General features: G+C 29.3%; 1 protein-coding gene across 2 annotated transcripts in view; it reads right to left on the reverse strand.

The window, feature by feature from the left end:
- Positions 1-18,316: 18,316 nt before the first annotated feature.
- LOC147806685 (uncharacterized) overlaps positions 18,317-22,902 on the reverse strand; it is a 60,477-nt gene continuing 55,891 nt past the window's right edge. The window contains exon 10 of one of the 2 annotated variants that reach the window (XR_015428500.1): positions 18,317-18,980. The gene's annotated coding sequence lies outside the window, so the exon portion shown is untranslated. Of the gene's footprint in view, positions 19,329-22,902 lie in introns of both variants that reach the window. The other variant, XR_015428499.1, reaches the window with a different exon arrangement.

Raw genomic sequence — 22,902 nt, forward strand, 5'->3', positions numbered from 1 at the left:
AGTCCATCTAACTGCCTTTAATATTAAGCTATAAATTTCAAACTTGGGCGGAAATTTGGCTTCTAAGAGCCGAACCACCCAGCAAAGCAAAATTTTTATAGACCTATTAGGGGGGCTGCAAACTCCCCTTAAGTCTTTTGTTTAGCTCACCGGGAGAGGGTACTTGAAGCTATGTAGTATTCCGATCTCCGTCTAAACATGGTTCAACGGCTAAGACCGCGTGTTAGTAACTTTCGCCTTAAGCGAAGGAGTGCGGGTTCGAACCCCGGCAGAGATTAATTTCTAAATTTTTTTTTCTTTTGTTTATTTTACATTATATTATTTTTTTACTGTGTTTTTCGATATATTTAAGGATCCTACAAATAAAAACAATTTTTTTTATTCGGGAAATATAAAAAAATGCTTAGAAACTCGAAAATTCCTGGAAAATTAGTTTATTTTTATTATATTTTTTTTAAAACTCCTTTTACAATATTTTCACGATAGTTTAGCATTCGAAATTTGTTCCATGCTTAAAATTAAGTGTCTTTCTTGGTGAAAGAACGCATAATGGAATAAAAAATAAAATAAAATGGCGGGAAAAAGGTCAAATTTCAAGTCCATCTAACTGCCTTTAATATTAAGCTATAAATTTCAAACTTGGGCGGAAATTTGGCTTCTAAGAGCCGAACCACCCTGCAAAGCAAAATTTTTATAGACCTATTAGGGGGGCTGCTAACTCCCCTTAAGTATTTTGTTTAGCTCGCCGGGAGAGGGTACTTGAAGCTATGTAGTAGTCCGATCTCCGTCTAAACGTGGTTCAACGGCTAAGACCGCGTGTTAGTAACTTTCGCCTTAAGCGAAGGAGTGCGGGTTCGAACCCCGGCAGAGATTAATTTCTAAATTTTTTTTCTTTTGTTTATTTTACATTATATTATTTTTTTACTGTGTTTTTCGATATATTTAAGGATCCTACAAATAAAAACAATTTTTTTTATTCGGGAAATATAAAAAAATGCTTAGAAACTCGAAAATTCCTGGAAAATTAGTTTATTTTTATTATATTTTTTTTTTAAACTCCTTTTACAATATTTTCACGATAGTTTAGCATTCGAAATTTGTTCCATGCTTAAAATTAAGTGTCTTTCTTGGTGAAAGAACGCATAATGGAATAAAAAATAAAATAAAATGGCGGGAAAAAGGTCAAATTTCAAGTCCATCTAACTGCCTTTAATATTAAGCTATAAATTTCAAACTTGGGCGGAAATTTGGCTTCTAAGAGCCGAACCACCCTGCAAAGCAAAATTTTTATAGACCTATTAGGGGGGCTGCAAACTCCCCTTAAGTCTTTTGTTTAGCTCACCGGGAGAGGGTACTTGAAGCTATGTAGTATTCCGATCTCCGTCTAAACGTGGTTCAACGGCTAAGACCGCGTGTTAGTAACTTTCGCCTTAAGCGAAGGAGTGCGGGTTCGAACCCCGGCAGAGATTAATTTCTAAATTTTTTTTTCTTTTGTTTATTTTACATTATATTATTTTTTTACTGTGTTTTTCGATATATTTAAGGATCCTACAAATAAAAACAATTTTTTTTATTCGGGAAATATAAAAAAATGCTTAGAAACTCGAAAATTCCTGGAAAATTAGTTTATTTTTATTGTATTTTTTTTTAAACTCCTTTTACAATATTTTCACGATAGTTTAGCATTCGAAATTTGTTCCATGTTTAAAATTAAGTGTCTTTCTTGGTGAAAGAACGCATAATGGAATAAAAAATAAAATAAAATGGCGGGAAAAAGGTCAAATTTCAAGTCCATCTAACTGCCTTTAATATTAAGCTATAAATTTCAAACTTGGGCGGAAATTTGGCTTCTAAGAGCCGAACCACCCTGCAAAGCAAAATTTTTATAGACCTATTAGGGGGGCTGCTAACTCCCCTTAAGTATTTTGTTTAGCTCGCCGGGAGAGGGTACTTGAAGCTATGTAGTAGTCCGATCTCCGTCTAAACGTGGTTCAACGGCTAAGACCGCGTGTTAGTAACTTTCGCCTTAAGCGAAGGAGTGCGGGTTCGAACCCCGGCAGAGATTAATTTCTAAATTTTTTTTTCTTTTGTTTATTTTACATTATATTATTTTTTTACTGTGTTTTTCTTTATATTTAAGGATCCTACAAATAAAAACAATTTTTTTTATTCGGGAAATATAAAAAAATGCTTAGAAACTCGAAAATTCCTGGAAAATTAGTTTATTTTTATTATATTTTTTTTTAAACTCTTTTTACAATATTTTCACGATAGTTTAGCATTCGAAATTTGTTCCATGCTTAAAATTAAGTGTCTTTCTTGGTGAAAGAACGCATAATGGAATAAAAAATAAAATAAAATGGCGGGAAAAAGGTTCAAATTTCAAGTCCATCTAATTGCCTTTAATATTAAGCTATAAATTTCAAACTTGGGCGGAAATTTGGCTTCTAAGAGCCGAACCACCCTGCAAAGCAAAATTTTTATAGACCTATTAGGGGGGCTGCAAACTCCCCTTAAGTCTTTTGTTTAGCTCACCGGGAGAGGGTACTTGAAGCTATGTAGTATTCCGATCTCCGTCTAAACGTGGTTCAGCGGCTAAGACCGCGTGTTAGTAACTTTCGCCTTAAGCGAAGGAGTGCGGGTTCGAACCCCGGCAGAGATTAATTTCTAAATTTTTTTTTCTTTTGTTTATTTTACATTATATTATTTTTTTACTGTGTTTTTCGATATATTTAAGGATCCTACAAATAAAAACAATTTTTTTTATTCGGGAAATATAAAAAAATGCTTAGAAACTCGAAAATTCCTGGAAAATTAGTTTATTTTTATTATATTTTTTTTAAAACTCCTTTTACAATATTTTCACGATAGTTTAGCATTCGAAATTTGTTCCATGCTTAAAATTAAGTGTCTTTCTTGGTGAAAGAACGCATAATGGAATAAAGAATAAAATAAAATGGCGGGAAAAAGGTTCAAATTTCAAGTCCATCTAACTGCCTTTAATATTAAGCTATAAATTTCAAACTCGGACGGAAATTTGTCCTCTAAGAGCTAAACCACCCTGCAAAGCAAAATTTTTATAGACCTATTAGGGGGGCTGCTAACTCCCCTTAAGTATTTTGTTTAGCTCGCCGGGAGAGGGTACTTGAAGCTATGTAGTAGTCCGATCTCCGTCTAAACGTGGTTCAACGGCTAAGACCGCGTGTTAGTAACTTTCGTATTAAACGAAGGAGTGCGGGTTCGAACCCCGGCAGAGATTAATTTCTAAATTTTTTTTTCTTTTGTTTATTTTACATTATATTATTTTTTTACTGTGTTTTTCGATATATTTAAGGATCCTACAAATAAAAACAATTTTTTTTATTCGGGAAATATAAAAAAATGCTTAGAAACTCGAAAATTCCTGGAAAATTAGTTTATTTTTATTATATTTTTTTCAAAACTCCTTTTACAATGCTTTCACGATAGTTTAGCAATCGAAATGTGTTCCATGCTTAAAATCAAGTGTCTTTCTTGGTGAAAGAACGCATAATGGAATAAAGAATAAAATAAAATGGCGGGAAAAAGGTTCAAATTTCAAGTCCATCTAACTGCCTTTAATATTAAGCTATAAATTTCAAACTTGGGCGGAAATTTGGCTTCTAAGAGCCGAACCACCCTGCAAAGCAAAATTTTTATAGACCTATTAGGGGGGCTGCTAACTCCCCTTAAGTATTTTGTTTAGCTCGCCGGGAGAGGGTACTTGAAGCTATGTAGTAGTCCGATCTCCGTCTAAACGTGGTTCAACGGCTAAGACCGCGTGTTAGTAACTTTCGCCTTAAGCGAAGGAGTGCGGGTTCGAACCCCGGCAGAGATTAATTTCTAAATTTTTTTTTCTTTTGTTTATTTTACATTATATTATTTTTTTACTGTGTTTTTCGATATATTTAAGGATCCTACAAATAAAAATAATTTTTTTTATTCGGGAAATATAAAAAAATGCTTAGAAACTCGAAAATTCCTGGAAAATTAGTTTATTTTTATTATATTTTTTTTAAAACTCCTTTTACAATATTTTCACGATAGTTTAGCATTCGAAATTTGTTCCATGCTTAAAATTAAGTGTCTTTCTTGGTGAAAGAACGCATAATGGAATAAAAAATAAAATAAAATGGCGGGAAAAAGGTCAAATTTCAAGTCCATCTAACTGCCTTTAATATTAAGCTATAAATTTCAAACTTGGGCGGAAATTTGGCTTCTAAGAGCCGAACCACCCTGCAAAGCAAAATTTTTATAGACCTATTAGGGGGGCTGCTAACTCCCCTTAAGTATTTTGTTTAGCTCGCCGGGAGAGGGTACTTGAAGCTATGTAGTAGTCCGATCTCCGTCTAAACGTGGTTCAACGGCTAAGACCGCGTGTTAGTAACTTTCGCCTTAAGCGAAGGAGTGCGGGTTCGAACCCCGGCAGAGATTAATTTCTAAATTTTTTTTTCTTTTGTTTATTTTACATTATATTATTTTTTTACTGTGTTTTTCGATATATTTAAGGATCCTACAAATAAAAATAATTTTTTTTATTCGGGAAATATAAAAAAATGCTTAGAAACTCGAAAATTCCTGGAAAATTAGTTTATTTTTATTATATTTTTTTTAAAACTCCTTTTACAATATTTTGACGATAGTTTAGCATTCGAAATTTGTTCCATGCTTAAAATTAAGTGTCTTTCTTGGTGAAAGAACGCATAATGGAATAAAAAATAAAATAAAATGGCGGGAAAAAGGTCAAATTTCAAGTCCATCTAACTGCCTTTAATATTAAACTATAAATTTCAAACTTGGGCGGAAATTTGGCTTCTAAGAGCCGAACCACCCTGCAAAGCAAAAATTTTATAGACCTATTAGGGGGGCTGCTAACTCCCCTTAAGTATTTTGTTTAGCTCGCCGGGAGAGGGTACTTGAAGCTATGTAGTAGTCCGATCTCCGTCTAAACGTGGTTCAACGGCTAAGACCGCGTGTTAGTAACTTTCGCCTTAAGCGAAGGAGTGCGGGTTCGAACCCCGGCAGAGATTAATTTCTAAATTTTTTTTCTTTTGTTTATTTTACATTATATTATTTTTTTACTGTGTTTTTCGATATATTTAAGGATCCTACAAATAAAAATAATTTTTTTTATTCGGGAAATATAAAAAAATGCTTAGAAACTCGAAAATTCCTGGAAAATTAGTTTATTTTTATTATATTTTTTTTAAAACTCCTTTTACAATATTTTCACGATAGTTTAGCATTCGAAATTTGTTCCATGCTTAAAATTAAGTGTCTTTCTTGGTGAAAGAACGCATAATGGAATAAAAAATAAAATAAAATGGCGGGAAAAAGGTCAAATTTCAAGTCCATCTAACTGCCTTTAATATTAAGCTATAAATTTCAAACTTGGGCGGAAATTTGGCTTCTAAGAGCCGAACCACCCAGCAAAGCAAAATTTTTATAGACCTATTAGGGGGGCTGCTAACTCCCCTTAAGTATTTTGTTTAGCTCGCCGGGAGAGGGTACTTGAAGCTATGTAGTAGTCCGATCTCCGTCTAAACGTGGTTCAACGACTAAGACCGCGTGTTAGTAACTTTCGCCTTAAGCGAAGGAGTGCGGGTTCGAAAACCGGCAGAGATTAATTTCTAAATTTTTTTTTCTTTTGTTTATTTTACATTATATTATTTTTTTACTGTGTTTTTCGATATATTTAAGGATCCTACAAATAAAAATAATTTTTTTTATTCGGGAAATATAAAAAAATGCTTAGAAACTCGAAAATTCCTGGAAAATTAGTTTATTTTTATTATATTTTTTTAAAACTCCTTTTACAATATTTTCACGATAGTTTAGCATTCGAAATTTGTTCCATGCTTAAAATTAAGTGTCTTTCTTGGTGAAAGAACGCATAATGGAATAAAAAATAAAATAAAATGGCGGGAAAAAGGTCAAATTTCAAGTCCATCTAACTGCCTTTAATATTAAGCTATAAATTTCAAACTTGGGCGGAAATTTGGCTTCTAAGAGCCGAACCACCCTGCAAAGCAAAATTTTTATAGACCTATTAGGGGGGCTGCTAACTCCCCTTAAGTATTTTGTTTAGCTCGCCGGGAGAGGGTACTTGAAGCTATGTAGTAGTCCGATCTCCGTCTAAACGTGGTTCAACGACTAAGACCGCGTGTTAGTAACTTTCGCCTTAAGCGAAGGAGTGCGGGTTCGAAAACCGGCAGAGATTAATTTCTAAATTTTTTTTTCTTTTGTTTATTTTACATTATATTATTTTTTTACTGTGTTTTTCGATATATTTAAGGATCCTACAAATAAAAATAATTTTTTTTATTCGGGAAATATAAAAAAATGCTTAGAAACTCGAAAATTCCTGGAAAATTAGTTTATTTTTATTATATTTTTTTAAAACTCCTTTTACAATATTTTCACGATAGTTTAGCATTCGAAATTTGTTCCATGCTTAAAATTAAGTGTCTTTCTTGGTGAAAGAACGCATAATGGAATAAAAAATAAAATAAAATGGCGGGAAAAAGGTCAAATTTCAAGTCCATCTAACTGCCTTTAATATTAAGCTATAAATTTCAAACTTGGGCGGAAATTTGGCTTCTAAGAGCCGAACCACCCAGCAAAGCAAAATTTTTATAGACCTATTAGGGGGGCTGCAAACTCCCCTTAAGTCTTTTGTTTAGCTCACCGGGAGAGGGTACTTGAAGCTATGTAGTATTCCGATCTCCGTCTAAACATGGTTCAACGGCTAAGACCGCGTGTTAGTAACTTTCGCCTTAAGCGAAGGAGTGCGGGTTCGAACCCCGGCAGAGATTAATTTCTAAATTTTTTTTTCTTTTGTTTATTTTACATTATATTATTTTTTTACTGTGTTTTTCGATATATTTAAGGATCCTACAAATAAAAACAATTTTTTTTATTCGGGAAATATAAAAAAATGCTTAGAAACTCGAAAATTCCTGGAAAATTAGTTTATTTTTATTATATTTTTTTTAAAACTCCTTTTACAATATTTTCACGATAGTTTAGCATTCGAAATTTGTTCCATGCTTAAAATTAAGTGTCTTTCTTGGTGAAAGAACGCATAATGGAATAAAAAATAAAATAAAATGGCGGGAAAAAGGTCAAATTTCAAGTCCATCTAACTGCCTTTAATATTAAGCTATAAATTTCAAACTTGGGCGGAAATTTGGCTTCTAAGAGCCGAACCACCCTGCAAAGCAAAATTTTTATAGACCTATTAGGGGGGCTGCTAACTCCCCTTAAGTATTTTGTTTAGCTCGCCGGGAGAGGGTACTTGAAGCTATGTAGTAGTCCGATCTCCGTCTAAACGTGGTTCAACGGCTAAGACCGCGTGTTAGTAACTTTCGCCTTAAGCGAAGGAGTGCGGGTTCGAACCCCGGCAGAGATTAATTTCTAAATTTTTTTTCTTTTGTTTATTTTACATTATATTATTTTTTTACTGTGTTTTTCGATATATTTAAGGATCCTACAAATAAAAACAATTTTTTTTATTCGGGAAATATAAAAAAATGCTTAGAAACTCGAAAATTCCTGGAAAATTAGTTTATTTTTATTATATTTTTTTTAAAACTCCTTTTACAATATTTTCACGATAGTTTAGCATTCGAAATTTGTTCCATGCTTAAAATTAAGTGTCTTTCTTGGTGAAAGAACGCATAATGGAATAAAAAATAAAATAAAATGGCGGGAAAAAGGTCAAATTTCAAGTCCATCTAACTGCCTTTAATATTAAGCTATAAATTTCAAACTTGGGCGGAAATTTGGCTTCTAAGAGCCGAACCACCCTGCAAAGCAAAATTTTTATAGACCTATTAGGGGGGCTGCAAACTCCCCTTAAGTCTTTTGTTTAGCTCACCGGGAGAGGGTACTTGAAGCTATGTAGTATTCCGATCTCCGTCTAAACGTGGTTCAACGGCTAAGACCGCGTGTTAGTAACTTTCGCCTTAAGCGAAGGAGTGCGGGTTCGAACCCCGGCAGAGATTAATTTCTAAATTTTTTTTTCTTTTGTTTATTTTACATTATATTATTTTTTTACTGTGTTTTTCGATATATTTAAGGATCCTACAAATAAAAACAATTTTTTTTATTCGGGAAATATAAAAAAATGCTTAGAAACTCGAAAATTCCTGGAAAATTAGTTTATTTTTATTATATTTTTTTTTAAACTCCTTTTACAATATTTTCACGATAGTTTAGCATTCGAAATTTGTTCCATGTTTAAAATTAAGTGTCTTTCTTGGTGAAAGAACGCATAATGGAATAAAAAATAAAATAAAATGGCGGGAAAAAGGTCAAATTTCAAGTCCATCTAACTGCCTTTAATATTAAGCTATAAATTTCAAACTTGGGCGGAAATTTGGCTTCTAAGAGCCGAACCACCCTGCAAAGCAAAATTTTTATAGACCTATTAGGGGGACTGCAAACTCCCCTTAAGTCTTTTGTTTAGCTCACCGGGAGAGGGTACTTGAAGCTATGTAGTATTCCGATCTCCGTCTAAACGTGGTTCAACGGCTAAGACCGCGTGTTAGTAACTTTCGCCTTAAGCGAAGGAGTGCAGGTTCGAACCCCGGCAGAGATTAATTTCTAAATTTTTTTTTCTTTTGTTTATTTTACATTATATTATTTTTTTACTGTGTTTTTCGATATATTTAAGGATCCTACAAATAAAAACAATTTTTTTTATTCGGGAAATATAAAAAAATGCTTAGAAACTCGAAAATTCCTGGAAAATTAGTTTATTTTTATTATATTTTTTTTAAAACTCCTTTTACAATATTTTCACGATAGTTTAGCATTCGAAATGTGTTCCATGCTTAAAATTAAGTGTCTTTCTTGGTGAAAGAACGCATAATGGAATAAAAAATAAAATAAAATGGCGGGAAAAAGGTCAAATTTCAAGTCCATCTAACTGCCTTTAATATTAAGCTATAAATTTCAAACTTGGGCGGAAATTTGGCTTCTAAGAGCCGAACCACCCTGCAAAGCAAAATTTTTATAGACCTATTAGGGGGGCTGCTAACTCCCCTTAAGTATTTTGTTTAGCTCGCCGGGAGAGGGTACTTGAAGCTATGTAGTAGTCCGATCTCCGTCTAAACGTGGTTCAACGGCTAAGACCGCGTGTTAGTAACTTTCGCCTTAAGCGAAGGAGTGCGGGTTCGAACCCCGGCAGAGATTAATTTCTAAATTTTTTTTTCTTTTGTTTATTTTACATTATATTATTTTTTTACTGTGTTTTTCTTTATATTTAAGGATCCTACAAATAAAAACAATTTTTTTTATTCGGGAAATATAAAAAAATGCTTAGAAACTCGAAAATTCCTGGAAAATTAGTTTATTTTTATTATATTTTTTTTTAAACTCTTTTTACAATATTTTCACGATAGTTTAGCATTCGAAATTTGTTCCATGCTTAAAATTAAGTGTCTTTCTTGGTGAAAGAACGCATAATGGAATAAAAAATAAAATAAAATGGCGGGAAAAAGGTTCAAATTTCAAGTCCATCTAATTGCCTTTAATATTAAGCTATAAATTTCAAACTTGGGCGGAAATTTGGCTTCTAAGAGCCGAACCACCCTGCAAAGCAAAATTTTTATAGACCTATTAGGGGGGCTGCAAACTCCCCTTAAGTCTTTTGTTTAGCTCACCGGGAGAGGGTACTTGAAGCTATGTAGTATTCCGATCTCCGTCTAAACGTGGTTCAGCGGCTAAGACCGCGTGTTAGTAACTTTCGCCTTAAGCGAAGGAGTGCGGGTTCGAACCCCGGCAGAGATTAATTTCTAAATTTTTTTTTCTTTTGTTTATTTTACATTATATTATTTTTTTACTGTGTTTTTCGATATATTTAAGGATCCTACAAATAAAAACAATTTTTTTTATTCGGGAAATATAAAAAAATGCTTAGAAACTCGAAAATTCCTGGAAAATTAGTTTATTTTTATTATATTTTTTTTAAAACTCCTTTTACAATATTTTCACGATAGTTTAGCATTCGAAATTTGTTCCATGCTTAAAATTAAGTGTCTTTCTTGGTGAAAGAACGCATAATGGAATAAAAAATAAAATAAAATGGCGGGAAAAAGGTCAAATTTCAAGTCCATCTAACTGCCTTTAATATTAAGCTATAAATTTCAAACTTGGGCGGAAATTTGGCTTCTAAGAGCCGAACCACCCTGCAAAGCAAAATTTTTATAGACCTATTAGGGGGGCTGCTAACTCCCCTTAAGTATTTTGTTTAGCTCGCCGGGAGAGGGTACTTGAAGCTATGTAGTAGTCCGATCTCCGTCTAAACGTGGTTCAACGGCTAAGACCGCGTGTTAGTAACTTTCGCCTTAAGCGAAGGAGTGCGGGTTCGAACCCCGGCAGAGATTAATTTCTAAATTTTTTTTTCTTTTGTTTATTTTACATTATATTATTTTTTTACTGTGTTTTTCGATATATTTAAGGATCCTACAAATAAAAACAATTTTTTTTATTCGGGAAATATAAAAAAATGCTTAGAAACTCGAAAATTCCTGGAAAATTAGTTTATTTTTATTATATTTTTTTTTTAAACTCCTTTTACAATATTTTCACGATAGTTTAGCATTCGAAATTTGTTCCATGCTTAAAATTAAGTGTCTTTCTTGGTGAAAGAACGCATAATGGAATAAGAAATAAAATAAAATGGCGGGAAAAAGGTCAAATTTCAAGTCCATCTAACTGCCTTTAATATTAAGCTATAAATTTCAATCTTGGGCGGAAATTTGGCTTCTAAGAGCCGAACCACCCTGCAAAGCAAAATTTTTATAGACCTATTAGGGGGGCTGCAAACTCCCCTTAAGTCTTTTGTTTAACTCACCGGGAGAGGGTACTTGAAGCTATGTAGTATTCCGATCTCCGTCTAAACGTGGTTCAACGGCTAAGACCGCGTGTTAGTTACTTACGCCTTAAGCGAAGGAGTGTGGGTTCGAACCCCGGCAGAGATTAATTTCTAAATTTTTTTTTTCTTTTGTTTATTTTACATTATATTATTTATTTACTGTGTTTTTCGATATATTTAAGGATCCTATAAATAAAAATAATTTTTTTTATTCGAGAAACATAAAAAAATGCTTAGAAACTCGAAAATTCCTCGAAAATTATTTTATTTTTATTAAATTTTTTTAAAAACTCCTTTTACAATATTTTCACGATAGTTTAGCATTCGAAATTTGTTCCATGCTTAAAATCAAGTGTCTTTCTTGGTGAAAGAACGCATAATGGAATAAAAAATAAAATAAAATGGCGGGAAAAAGGTTCAAATTTCAAGTCCATCTAACTGCCTTTAATATTAAGCTATAAATTTCAAACTCGGACGGAAATTTGTCCTCTAAGAGCTAAACCACCCTGCAAAGCAAAATTTTTATAGACCTATTAGGGGGGCTGCTAACTCCCCTTAAGTATTTTGTTTAGCTCACCGGGAGAGGGTACTTGAAGCTATGTAGTAGCCCGATCTCCGTGTAAGCGTGGTTCAACGGCTAAGACCGCGTGCTTGTGACTTACGCCTTAGCGATGGGGTGTGGGTTCGAACCATGGCTGAGGTTAATTGTTAAAAATTTTTATATTCTTTTCTCTTGTTTTTTTTGCATTATATTATTTATTTATTGTGTTTTTCGATATATTAATGTATCCTATTTGTAAAAAATATTTTTTTTTATTCTGGAAATTTCAAATAATGCTTAAAAAATGGAAATATTCAGGAAAATTAGTTTATTTATATTATATTATTTTTTAAAACTCCTTTTACAATATTTTCACGATAGTTTAGCATGCGAAATGTATTCTGTGTTTAAAATCAAGTGTCATTCTTAGTGAAAGATCGCATAATGGAATAAAAAATAAAGTCCATGGAACTAACGCTTCACCGTTACAAATTTTGAACATTTTATGCCAGTGATATACACGAAAAAAATACTAGAGCTATAATTAGAACATTTCAAGCCTGATTTGGCGTAGGAGAATAAGTTAGATGAATTTGGAATCGATGCATAAAATAGTAAAAAGCAACAATCTCGAAGACACTTTTCCATACATTGTGGTTTGTCATATTTTTTTCAAGCGTGACACTGGACAATTGTCTCTCATGATAACTAGATGTAGTGGCACACGTTCTTTCTCCATACTAAACTTGCTAAAAAAATGAACTAAAGAATGATTTAAGAAAGAATGAATCAACATGAGCATTGAACATGATGTGCTGGAAATTGATTTCAGCAATGTGATAGAAGGCTTCACCTCTCAAAACGCGTGAAAGTATTGCTACCTTAAACTTTTGATGAAAATAATGTAATTAAAGCTTTTATAATAATGTATCAATGTTTCACTTTCTTAAAATAAAAATTATTCAAAAGTAAAATTTTTTCTTTGAAATTACTCATAAAGCGCCCCCTAATGAAGGCAGGCCGAGGGCCCCCAAAACGGCTCTGCTTTTTGTATTATTCATTTTCATTTATAAAAGTTTAATATATTACCTTAACGCCAGTTTCGCGTACAAAATGAATAAATAATGGAAATGTGACCGCGCTTACACTTTATTGTTCTCATTTATCTGCTATATAACTAACGTTTTTCTGGAGAGTATGCATAGCGCTATCGAAAGACGGAGCTCCAAAACTAGCACAGCAGTATGTTGTAGTTCTGGGAGGTAATGTCCCAATAGTTTCGTCAAGAGAGCGGTCCAAAGTTTAGAACAATTAATGTTAATTTTACTTTTTGTGTATTTCACCATAACTCGAAAACTTATAAAAAGAATTTGAAACATTTTTGCTCTCAGTTATAAAGTTCGTTTATCCAAAAGAAAATTCTATGCAAAATATAACTTATAGTAAATGCTAATTATTTTATTTAATAATAGTCGAAAAATTGAACTGCAAGGTAGAAATTTTTTTCAAAATTTAACTTTTCACTAATTGACCGATTTCACTGAAATTTTGCTATTTGAAATTGCATTCTTTAAAATGATGTAAAAAAATTATCTACTGTACAATTCAAAAATTTTAAGACTTATATTAAATAAAAAACCAATGATCATTTACTAAAAGATATATTTTGAGTGGAATTAAATTTAAATAAACGAATTTTACAACTGTGAACAAAAATATTTCAATCCGTTTAAAAAGTACTCAACAAAAAAAAAAAAAAAAATTAACATGAAGGAATCCAAATTTTGGAATTCTCTTCTGTCCAAACTATTGGAACCGTATTTCCAGAGTTCCGGCTGCCCCCAATATCTTGGGGGTCAGACATCTACATCACTAAAAAAAAAAAAAGTTGGTTTACTCTGAGAAAGTGCATTTTTGTGTCTGATTTCGTAAAATATTGTTACTGTAAGACTGTATTTTTTGTGTTAAAAGGGCATTTATATTCTATTCCTTTACTATTTGATTGAAAGCGGCCAAATACTGTCTTTGAAGATTCTTGACCTCATTTCAAATCAACTGAAATAGAGTTAAACCGTTTAATGCTCATTACATGAATTATTTGTGCTTGCTTATGCATTACTGCTACTTTATAACCTGAATTAATAGTGCTTTGTTTCTTTAATAAAGTTGAAAACTGCATTTTTTTTTCTTAGAATAAATCAATTATATTTTAAATGGGAATAAAAATTACATTGAATGCTTAATTTCTGGATCATTTTTATCAATATTAATGTACTTACGTGTGTACTCAATAAAAGTTAATTTAAAAAAAGGAGCTGTTTTTGTAAATTGTTTTCAAAAATGCTGCAAATCAAGTTTCTTTTCTTTTTGCCTACTATGGCAGATAACACAACTTTTTTTTTATTATAATTAATTTAAGACAGAAAGTAAGATTTGTATACTATCGAATTTGTAATTTTTGTTGAGAAGAATATAATTACATGTATAGAATTGGCATTTTATGTTTAAATTTCATATTGGGACAAAATCAAAGTCACTGATCCTAACCAATTTCAAGCATTGATTTGAAATAAATACTGTTGTGTTTTTTATTGATTTTATTAACACACGGTGTTTTTAATCGAATTTATTAACGCAGAAACTGTTCGTCTAGAACAGTTTCTGTGTTAATAAATTAATACAATCAATTCAAATATGGTGTTTTATGTTTTTTAAAGTGCTGACCATGCTGTAATTGGTCTTGTACCTGGAAGGTTCTGGGTTCGAATCCCGCTTAGTGCATAGGTGCAATCTATCTGTCCTTTTAAGGGTGACGTTGATCCACCTTAATGGGACCCACAAAACAGAAATAAACAATAGTGCATGTCACGTGCCATATGTTGCCAAAAGTGGTGGGCATTGAAATAATATTTCTGAAAAATATTAATCTTTGGAACGTCTTGCACATCATTCAAAGTCATCTTAAAGACTAACAGTTAAAATTGAGTCAGCTACTATAAAAAAAAAATCTTTCTTGTGTTTCAAATTTTATAAATTAGAATGTCTTTAAAGATTAACAGAATATTGTATTTAAAGTTTATAAAATTGTATAATATTTTTATGCTCAATTGACTGAATTAAATGATAAATTTTTTATTATGCGTTTTGAGCTAACAATATGTCTTTTTAAATCTGTTCTGTCTCTCTCTTTTAGTATCTTGCTTTTTTTTTTAATGTGTCACGTTGATGCATTATTTTATATATACGTATATATATATAACACGTCGTTGCCGAGGGGAAGGATAAAAACAGGTCTTAGGCAGGGAAAGAGGACACAATATTTAATTTTTAGAGAGAGAACAATCATCAAAGTGACACAAAATCGTTGTGTTCTTCAATAAAAGTTATGTTTCCCAAAACAGTGGCTTTTCTACAAGTCAAGTGCTAGCTTCTATTGTTCAATACTTATCAGTATTTCAATCAAATGACTTCTACTAACGTACTATTGGACACATTTTCTAAATTTAAGAAGTTTTTAATTGAATACAGTAGCATTAAATTCTAAATTGAAATTTATTTAAACTGAAACAGTTGCAGTGAAATAGTAGTAAGCTTGTACATAAAGTGAATTAAGTACCTTGGATAGATATTCTATAAAATAGCAGCTTTCCCTTAATATGCATCTTCAAGAAATGATAAATAAATGAGATACATTTTCTTTTGATAATTTTTATCTTTTTATTTATTTTTTAGTGGTAAGTAAGAGTACAGCATAAGTAAAAAGTATAAAATAGGACGAAAAAAAAATTATAAAGTTGGATCAGACAATTTGAAGCATGCATATTTTTTTCATTAGATCTTTCTATTTAATATATAGGTTTAACGAGTTGCTTTGCACTAATTGGTATAAAATAATTGCTATATGTTCTTTATGTCCATTATCTAATGTAGCTATAGTTTAAAATTGTTCTATGCTATTCCTTCGAAAATAAATTTGATATTGAAGTATATAAATGATTAAAACAATTTTCTGCTCCTAATTAAAAAAAAAAAACTATATATTTATTTTCTCATTCTTTAAACAAGTTTTTTTTTTCAAGCTTAGTTCTTTGAAAGAAAATTTCATTGATATTTAAAATCGAACAATTTAAATCAAATTAATTTAGATAGCGTTTATTGATTAGTAGAAGCAGTCTTAATCTGTTTATCAAATATATGTGATTATGTATATATTAATATGTTGTTTTATTGTTGTGTTATTCTAGGTCCTGTTTTATACTAAGACGTACTTATAGAAGCTAATGTTGGCTGGAAACTTGTAATAAATTGTCACAATTTTTTCTACTGATAAATGAATTGTAGTGGTATCATCAATGAAGAATTTTCTACCCCAGATAAAAGTTGGATAAAAATAAAAATTATTATTATAATATCTGGTTATTGTAACTAAAATTGTTCGCAATATAAAGAAATGGCTACCTTTTTAAAATGTTTGACTTATGAGCAGGATTGTTGATTTTGAAAATTCTTATGAAAAAAAGTCAGCTTTTATATAATTTATTTTTGTTTTGTTAAGACATATCTCTTAAAAAAATGCATAGAAGGAAAATTATTCAACAATCAAAGAATATTTTCTAATTAAGGATTAAGCTTTTACTTAAATATATCAGGATGCAATGAGAATTGTGTATTACGGTATACACTCAATATGTTGAAAACCTTGTTAGGTCAAAAAAATATTTTTCTCCTTGACATTATACATCCACCAAATGCTAATTTGAATTCCTATGTTGTAGAGTTTCTTCTCAGAACATTATGTTGATTCTTTTTTAAATAAAAAATCATTTCTATTTAATGCATAATTATTTTTGTCTCACTTTTAAAAATAAAATTATTGTTGTGTTAAAAATTATATGTGAATGTACATTTCTGAAGCATTGATGTTAATTCAATAGAAGGGAATATATACATTCTGTGTAATTTTTGAATCACTTTGTATTTTAGAGTAAATAAAAAAGCATTAAACACCTATCAAAATTAAAAATAATTTATGATTTTTTAGTGTTTCTTAAATACTGTTGAGAAATACATAAAGCTAAAGGTTAAAGTAATTTGTTAAAAATGGTTTAGAATCACATACTCGCTCCTGTAAACATGAATAAATATTTCATAATAATTCATGTTTAAATAAACAATTTCCTTATTCAAAACCATTTTCAACAAGTGTGTGATTTAAGTTCTCCAGCAAAGTTCGTCTTCTAAAGATAGGAAAGTAATCGCTATATCTTTTCAAAATAAGTGGTTGTAGTTAACTATATTTATAATAAAGTAGTTGTAATTAAGTACAAAAATGTAGTTTTTTTGCACATCTGTATATGCATATATACTATACATATATGCATACATATTACTTGCTGCAAATTTATAATTAGACTAATGTAATCTGCTTCTGTTTTGTGATTTCAAATGAAAATACAGTTTTCTAAATTTAAACCTGTTATTCTTAAAATCTGTTTTGGTAAAACAAAGATTATTTTTTATACAAGCATTTAAATATTTGATGAAAAACACTTGGTATATTAATATAACAAAATCTATATTTTTGCATCTCTGTTTTTTGTGCCAAGATATCACTTTTGAAGTGACAATTAATATACATAAAAAATTGGGGAGTGTGGTAATGAATTGGCCACTCATAATATATGAAAAAGTATTTTTATTTACATGAAATAAATTTAAATGCTGCCGATAAGTGGAGTTACTTGCTCTGTCGAACACATCAAATGTGAAAAATTTGTGACTTTTTTTTTCTTTCTCCAAACAAAATACTACCTTAAAAATATCTGTTATTTGATGACAACTACAAAACCCTTTGTAGACTAACTTTAAATGTGTCAATGCTTGAATTTAAATGATCTTCAGAATTCTGAATACATGTGCAATAAGTATACGTTCGACTGAATGGACCTCCTTTGCCCTGATTATGAAGATTATTCTGCTTTTGCTTGGTTTTTTTTTCCTATTTAGAATTCTTTTTTTTTGATGTATGAAACTATTAAAATGGCTGTTAAAGATTTTAGATTAAATGGCAGTTCAAAAGGCATAATTTATATTCATATCTAAAGAAAAATGTTGCCTGATGTTAAATTCTTCAGAATATTAGTTTATTAGAAATTGATTACTTGAAATTTAATTAAAATAAGTTTTTGTTTCAGATGGACAGTGTTTTCAAGTCAAAGACAGACCAAGGATATAAATTTTAACTGATGTAAAATTAATTTTGATAAATCATTATCTGTTATATTTAGTTAATAAAAGAAATTGATACTTACTTTTTAATAGAATTTCATGTGGCCCATTCATAACTATCAATGGCACATTCAACCTCACGTGTTGGAATTGAATGGGCTAAATTTCTATTTTTTGTTTATCTATTATTCACAGTAAGTATTCAGATAACCAAATATATAAAATAAACATAAAATCAAATCGAAAATATTACAAAACTAACTGAAAATTGACTCATTTATGAACACTCTCTCCTATAAGAGATTTCCTGGTTTATGAAAAACAAAAACGACCTTGTTTTGTTAAAAGTAAATTATTTAATTTGTCACATGCTTCCATCGTGAAAAGCAGTACAAATATATACTAATTAGTCCTCACACTACAGGCTCCAGAAAAAGCTGTATTGCAAATGTTGTAAGATTTATAAATTCATTTTTTCAGAAATTTTGAAATTCTCTCTACATCATTTTTCTTAAAAAGTATAAATAAATATTTCACACCAACTAATTTATGTGAACACTCATTAGACTTAATATGCATTGAACAAAATTAAAGACTTAATATGCATTGAACAAGACACAATTTAAAAAAATAAAGACCAAATAGTGTTTTGCTTTTTATAAGTATTTATTTCATGAAAGATAAGAGATACATTAGGCAACATACTAAGTAAGCTGAACAAAATAAACAAATCACAAATTTTCAGCTCATTTTAAAATGAGAAAATAAATTGTGCAGCATGGAGTACAGCTTAATTTCAGAAATTATTTAAATACTTCTTTTATATGTGCACTACAGGTCAATACTCTCAATTAGACTTCGTGTTCTGTCAATCCTTGTCCTTGAGTATTTCTTATGGTGCAAAAAATTTATTACATGTCAAGTTTTGTTTTAGTTTTTCTCATTTTAATATTCACAATAAATTTTAAATCATAAAATGAAAGTAAATTAGTTTTTATATCTTTAATTGAGCTATCAATGCTTTCAAGAATTAATTTTCTGGTGAAAAGCCAATCCCAACATAAGTTGTGATACATTTGAATAATGGTGGAAATTTAATGATATGTCATGTCATGGCATGATACTGCAGAATTACACATTTTGAAAGTTGATTCTTGTGAAAATTTTGAGTAACTTACATTCGTCAATAAACATATAATACAGGGTTAAAGAATACCTATAATCACTCAAATAAAATAGGGCGAAGTATGCAAAATTCCTAATAAATTAATTTCATTTATGTAAAAGTATGGTGACTGAAGGTAAGAAATGCTAAAATAAAAAAAGAGGAATCAGGAATTATAAATAGGTTACAAAGAAAACAAATTTAAAATACATGAAACTTAAAATATGATCTTTGAAAATAAATATTTTACTGCTAGCTAAGTAGGTTTGTAAAATAAAAGTAATATTTACAAAAAAATAAATAATTCACAATCTCTGACCTAAAATTGAATTAATTTTTTTACGGAAAATCAAACTAGAATAAACTTGATTGCAAAGGATTAGTCAAGGGTCCCAATCCTTGTTTCCGAAACACGAGTGGCAGTGCCTTTCTATGTGGAAATGTATGGAATTAGGTTGCCGGACGCTCTTTCACTGTGTTCCATATAATTTTTGCTAAAAATAAATGAAGTCTTGTTATAAAAAAACATACTCTCTTAAATAAAAGGAATGAAACCACTCAATTTAAGGAAAAAATTAGAATTAAAACCTTTCACGCTATTAAAAGGATGCGTAAAATCAAACAAATATTAAAATATTTGAGAACTTGTTTACTTAAAGAATTAAAGTTTACTAATAAAATCTTCTTAAAACAACTAAGCCACACAAAAAATTATTAAAAATTTCTCAAATAAATAAATATAAAGCTAACTTTTTAAAATTTCTCAATATAACTCATGATAACAAATTCTCTCACTATAGAATATTTTACAAAAATTTTTTTTTAAAAAAAAAAGAATTCAAGCATCTCCCATAAAAAAAATTTTCTTTTTTAAAATATAAATAAATAAAAAACAATATTCCCTGGGGAAAAAAGTTTTCTTTAAAAAATTAAAATCAAGAGCTTTAAACGTAGGACAAGATATACTTTAATTGCTTAAACCTTTCTTGCTTATTTAGTAAATGGTATACTTTAGTTACTTATATGCATGCCATGAAAAAATACACTATTGAAGAAAAATAAAAGTTTAAATCTGCAAAATAATAATAACCTAGTTCCAGAACTAAGATTTATTTAAAATCAATTTAACAGAATGCGCGGATAAAAAACAGAGATTGAGGTTTGAAGAAAATATTAATAATTAATTGAGATATATAAAAAATTAAATACATTGTGTGACAAGAAAAAGATGCTATTGAAATAAAATAATGAAAAAATAGTTAAACAAAACCAATAAGCTAAATATAAATTTTATCTTTTGTTCTAATACTATTATTCAATCTCAAAATTTAAATGAGTATAAATACAGAATGATAAAGCATTACTTAATATGGTAAGACAATTTATACTACTAATTGGCAAATGAAAATGAAATGTATTTGACTGAATTATAAATGACTAAGTAAATTATAAACTTACGTGGAAAAAAAGACATTTTGTTGCTAATATTTTTACAATTCATAAGCTTGCTATGGTCAATAATGAAGTGATTGAAGTGGTAAGTGAATGATATAAGTGAATAATGAAGTGATGTCAATAATGAAGTGATTGAAGTGGTAAGTGAATGATATAAGTGAATAATGAAGTGATGTCAATAATGAAGTGATTGAAGTGGTAAGTGAATGATATAAGTGAATAATGAAGTGATGTCAATAATGAAGTGATTGAAGTGGTAAGTGAATGATATAAGTGAATAATGAAGTGATGTCAATAATGAAGTGATTGAAGTGGTAAGTGAATGATATAAGTGAATAATGAAGTGATGTCAATAATGAAGTGATTGAAGTGGTAAGTGAATGATATAAGTGAATAATGAAGTGATGTAAATAATGAAGTGATTGAAGTGAATGATATAAAATAACAGTCTTCACGCATTCATTTATAAAAAAACATTATTTTTTTTTTAACGAGGGAAAAGATTTATAAAGACTTTTGGACGAAAATATATATATTTTTTATTAATTTATAATTTTGTAATGCTAATATTATATTTTGCACAGCCAGTTTGCTAATGTAAATAAATTTGCCCAATTAAAGATACTTAATAATTTATAAAAAATATTTCATAAAAAGAGAACGTGTTTTTTATATACTAAAACTGTTGAAAAGCTGATGAAAAATAAAAAAATGGTTTATTTACTTAAATGTGTTTAATTATAGCAGCTTTACTGTTCATTATAAAGAAACAATATTCTAATTTACTGCTCCGCCAATCAAAACATATATGTAAGCATTATTTCCCAGTTTATATGTATAAAAAATTTGCTTACGAAAAGTACTGAAATGAATTTTAATTTCAATAATTTTTTAATTTAGTAAGCTTGCTTATCGCTAATAGTTAATAAAAGGTTTCAGTGCATATTTGTTTTTTATTATGAGGACCAGAAATAGTTTTTAATAATTCAAAATAGATATTGATTACTTGATTACTGTTTGAAATCACCAGATAAGTATGTTTGAAGTTCTTGAAGTAAAAAGAATGTGGGAGAGAGACGGGAAGGAAGCACATTTTGTTCCCTACCCCCAATTCTAAGATACATTCTTTTCAAGTAGCGAAAATCTGCCCAGTAGGTGGTCCTTGATTGTACAGATTCTTTTGGCGAGAAAGTTTTTGAAAAAAAGGAGATGAATACTCCTTGTTTTAAAACTTTCTCACCAAATGAATCTTTGCTTAGTCCCTAGTCCCAAAGGGGTCTACTTTCTTCTTTGCAAAAAGAGAAAATTAACACTTTAAAAGAGCAAGTAAGTAAAATGTTTTTTCTCTTCAGCTAATGCATTTATTTTATTAATCACATACTTTTCATAATTAGTTTTATTCGTTTTAATTGTATTTGTTAAGTTTTTAGAAATTATGTTTTATAACAATAATTCTTTAGTTGGCTATTTCATTTTATGCTCTCCTGTAAACTGCTAGTTTAGTTTTAAAATGAATTAGAAGATTTTTTCATAAATAAAAGTTCAATTAACTCTATCTAACAAAAGAAGAATTTATAATTTCTTAGTCATTAATAACAAATGTTTCTTTCATTTTTCAGAAGCATTGCTTAATTTAATAATTTGCTCAATTTCGGTAGCCATTTTTTTTCTTTGAAGGACTGTAAAAAAATATTATTTGAATAATCTAAACCGAGGGTGTCAATTATTGTTTCAAAAAATACTTTTGATTAGATATGAGAAGTAATTTTAAATAATTTTTAAACCACCAAAAAATAAATAAATAAAACAAACATTTATAAACAATTTATTTGTTTTGATACTCAATATAATATATTTTGTTTACTAAATAAATGAATAACAAAATGATATATTATATAGAAGGACCTTATTTCTAATTTTTATTTTGTTGCTTTAATATTTTTTTTTTTTTTTTTGCATTTAATGAATTGCTGTAAAGGTATAAGAACATTTTAAATCTTTATATTAAGTTTAATTTTACAATTAAATTTGTTATAAAATGAATTAATTTGTTATAAAACTATTATTACGTTGTAAAATTAAATTTGTTATAAAATTAATTTACTTCAAAATTAAGGTTCAATTATTTTGAATTGAAATTAGAATATTATTTCATGGTTATTATTTTAATTTACTATTTTGAGTTTTTATCTGTTTTTATATAGTTGTTAATTCTAAAATATACCGTTCAGCCTTCACCTTTAAAAATTTTGTTTTTAAGAAACTTATATTTGACATATTTTCAACAATAAAGTAACTTTAATTAATTGTTTAATTAAAATTTAATTTGTGATGATAACTGTGTAGATGAAATATATAATCCAGAAATTGTTGGAAACTTTCCTCAAAAATTCAGGAAATTTTATTTCTAAAATTGAGTGGGAAGCCTGAACAACAAAAGCTTTATTTAGAATTTATCCATTTATTTTAATTCTAATTGGCTAATGTCTTATTTTTTCATACATATCTTATTCTTTTTCTAAATTAGAATCAAAAAAACTGTAGGAGAAAATTTTTTACTTTAAAAACAACTTCATTATTTTAGAAAAATATTTAACTTATTATTATTTTGTA

The sequence above is a fragment of the Parasteatoda tepidariorum genome, chromosome 8, assembly GCF_982258835.1.
Source record: "Parasteatoda tepidariorum strain Cologne lab strain chromosome 8, Ptep-v5.0, whole genome shotgun sequence".
NCBI classification, from domain to species: domain Eukaryota; kingdom Metazoa; phylum Arthropoda; class Arachnida; order Araneae; family Theridiidae; genus Parasteatoda; species Parasteatoda tepidariorum.